Raw genomic sequence first — 3,777 nt, 5'->3', positions numbered from 1 at the left:
ATTGAGCTAACAACCACATCTACCTCTTCTTTCAAGTTTTCAGTGGTTTCCCTTTGCTTTTAAATAAAACGGAATTAATTTCTACGACTTTCAAGAGTCCTATCTTTCCAGCCTTTCTCTCCTTTGCTGTTTCTCAGCAACCACACTGGCTTTATGTTACTTTTTTTTTTTTTTTAACCATTTCACTAACAAACTACATACAGTCATACATACTGTAAACGTGGTTCCAGACTACTGCAATAAAGTGAATATTGCAATAAGATAGATTTTTTTTGCTTTCCCAATGCCTATAAAAGTCGGGTTTACACTACATTTTAGCATGCAATGACATCATATCTAAGCAAACAACATATATACCTTCATTAAAAAATTCTATTGCTAAAAAGTGATAAGCATCACCTGAACCTCTTTTGTTAGTGGGGGTCTCAGCTCGGTGTGGATGGTGCTGGCTGACCAGGGCAGTGGTTGCTGAGGATTGGGGTGGCGGTGGCAATCCCTTAAAATAAAACAACCATTAAGTTTGCTGTGAACATCTTTGCAGAAAAATATCTACTTCTGCTTTACTGATTACACCAAGCCTTTGACTATGGATCACAACAAACTGGAAAACTTTTGAAGAGATGGGGATACCAGACCACTTTACCTGCCTCCTGAGAAATCTGTATGAAGGCCAAGATGCAATACAGTTAGAACTGGACATGGAACAACGAACTGGTTCCAAATTGGGAAAGGAGTATATCAAGGCTATATACTGTCACCCTGTTTATTTAACTGATATGCAGAGGACATCATGTGAAATGCCAGACTGGATGAAGCACAAGCTGGAATCAAGATTGCCAGGAGAAATATCAATAACCTCAGATATGCAGATGACATCACCCTTATGGCAGAAAGTGAAAAAAAACTAAAAAGTCTCTTGATGAAGTGAAAGAGAAGACTGAAAAAGCTGTTGTAAATCTCAACATTTGAAAAACTAAGACCATGGCCTCTGGTCCCATCACTTCATGGCAAATAGCTGGGGAAACAGTGGAACCAGTGACAGACTTTATTTTCTTGGGCTCCCAAATCACTGCAGATGGTGACTGCAGCCATGAAATTAAAAGACACTGGTTCCTTGGAAGAAAAGCTATGACAAACCTGGTGGTGGGGGTGGTGATTTAGTCACTAAGTCATGTCCGACTCTTCCAACCCCATGGACTGTAGCTGCCAGGCTCCTCTGCCCATGGGATCTCCAGGCAAGAATCCTAGAGTGGGTTGCCATTTCCTTCTCCAAGGATGACCATACCTAGACAGCATATTAAAAAGCAGAGACATTATTTTGCCAACAAATGTCCAGTCTAGTCAAAGCTATGTTTTTTCCAGTAGGCATGTATGGATGTGCAAGTTGGACTATAAAGAAAGCTGAGTGCTGAAGAATTGATGCTTTTGAACTGTGCTGTTGAAGAAGACTCTTGAGAGTTCCTTGGACTGCAAGGAGATCAAACTGGTCAATCCTAAAGGAAATCAATCCTGAATATTCATTGGAAGGACTGATGCTGAAGCTGAAACTCCAATACTTTGGCCACCTGATGCAAAGAATTGACTCATTAGAAAAGACCCTGATGCTGGGAAAGATTGAAGTCAGGAGGAGAAGGGGATGACAGAGGATGGCATCACTGACTCAATGGACATGAGTCTGAGCAAGATCCATGGGTTGCAATAGACAGGGAAGCCTGGCATGCTGCAGTTCATGGGGTCGCAAAGAATCAGACATGACTGAGAGATTGAACTGGACTGAAAGTTTGCTGAATTAATTGACTCTTCCTTTCACGGATGATTTCACTGTAGCATCAATGCTCTTTGATAGCATTTCACCCACAGTAGAACTTCTTTCAAAACTGGAATAAATCCTCTCACATCTGCTACTGCTTTGAAAACTAAGTTTATGTAATATTTTAAATCTTCTCTTGTCATTTCAACAATATTCATAACGTCTTCACCGAGAGAAGTTTCCATCTCAAGAAACCACTTCCTTTGCTCATGTCTAAGAAGCAACTCCTCATCCATTCAATTTTTATTATGAACTATCACAGCAATTCAGTCTTATCTTCAGACTCCACTTTTAATTCTTGTTTTCTCACTATATCCACCACACTTGCAGTTACTTCCTCCATTGAAGTCTTGAACCCCTCAAAGTCATTCATCAGGCCTGGTATACACTTCTTCCAAACTTCTGTTAACATTGATATTTTGTTCTTTTCCCATGAATCACGAATGTTCTTAATGGCATCTAGAATGGTGTATCCTTTCCAGAGATTTTCAACTTTGCCCAAATCCATCACAGGAATCAATATCTACGGCAGCTATATAGCCTTAAGAAATGCATTTCTTAAATAATAAGGCTTGACAGTTGAAATTACTCCTTGATCCATGGGCTTCACGATGGATGCTGTATTTGCAGCACGAAAACATTAATGTCATTATCCGTCTCCATGAGAGCTATTGGGTAACCAGGTGCATTGTCAGCGAGCAGTCATATTTTGAAAGGAATACTTTTCTGAGCAGCAGATCCCAGCAGTGTGCTGAAAATAGCTGTCACTCAGGATTTGCTGTTCCATTTAGAGAGCACAGGCAAAGCAGATTTAGCAAAAAAGAGCCTTATGTGGGGATGGTAGATGAGCATTGGCTTCAATTTAAAGTTACCAGCTACATTAGCTCCTAACAAGAGAGTTAGTCAACCTGTCCTTTGGAGCTCTGAAACCAGGCATTGACTTCTCTTCTCTAGCTATGAAATTGCTAGAAGGCATCTTCTTTCAATATAAGACTATTTCATCTATATTGAAAATCTGTTTTTCAGTGTAGCCACTGTCATTAATTATCTTAGCTAGATCTTCTGGATAAAATGCTGCAGCTTCTACATCAGTTCTGTTTCACCTTGTACTTTGATATTAAGATGGCTTCTCTCCTTAAACCTCATGAGCACACCTCTGCTAGCTTCAGACTTTTCTTCTGCCAATTCCTTGCCTCTCTCAGCCTTCATAGAATTGAAGGGAATTCAAGACTTGCTATGGATTAGACTTCAGCTCAAAACAATCTTATGGCTGGTTTGATCTTCTATCCAGACCACAGAAACTGTCTCCATATCATCAAGAATGCAAGCTAGCTTTCTTATCATTTGTGTGTTCACTGAAGTAGCACTTTTAATTTCCTTCAGAAACTTTCCCTTTTCATTCACAACCTGGCTAACTGTTTAGTGCAATAGACCTAGCTTATGGCCTATCTCAGCTTTCAACATTAATGCCTTCCTCATTAAGCTTAATCATTTCTAACTTTTGATTTAAAGTGGAAGATATGCAATTTTTCCTTTCACTTAGAAACTTAAAAGCCATTGCAGGGTTACTAATTGTCTTAATTTCAAAATTGTTATCTCTCAGGGAACAGGGAGTCTGAGGAGAGGGAGAAAGATAAATGAACTGCTAGCTGGTAAATGGAGCAGTCAGAACACACACATTCATCAATTATGTTGGCCATCCTATATGGGTATTATTTATGGTGTACCCAAATAATTACAATAGTAACATCAAAAACCACTGCTCACAGATCACCATAACAAGTATACTATTAATGAAAAGTTCTGAAATATTGTGAAAATCACCAAAATGTGACACAGAGACATAAAGTGAGCCAATGCTGCTGAAAAAATGGTGCCAACAACTTGCTCAATTCAGGATTGCCATGAAACTTCAATTTGCAAAAAAATTGCAGTATCTATGAAGTACAGTAAAATGAGGCTTGCCT

At 39.2% G+C, this 3,777-nt stretch overlaps 1 pseudogene; it reads right to left on the bottom strand.

Moving 5' to 3' along the window:
• Positions 1-425: 425 nt before the first annotated feature.
• Positions 426-3,368, bottom strand: LOC138078573 (tigger transposable element-derived protein 1-like; annotated as a pseudogene).
• Positions 3,369-3,777: the final 409 nt, after the last annotated feature.

This window comes from Capricornis sumatraensis, chromosome 4 (assembly GCF_032405125.1).
Source record: "Capricornis sumatraensis isolate serow.1 chromosome 4, serow.2, whole genome shotgun sequence".
NCBI lineage: Eukaryota > Metazoa > Chordata > Mammalia > Artiodactyla > Bovidae > Capricornis > Capricornis sumatraensis.
Note: the sequence above shows the minus strand (reverse complement) of the source record. Positions and strands in the feature narration are given on the sequence as shown.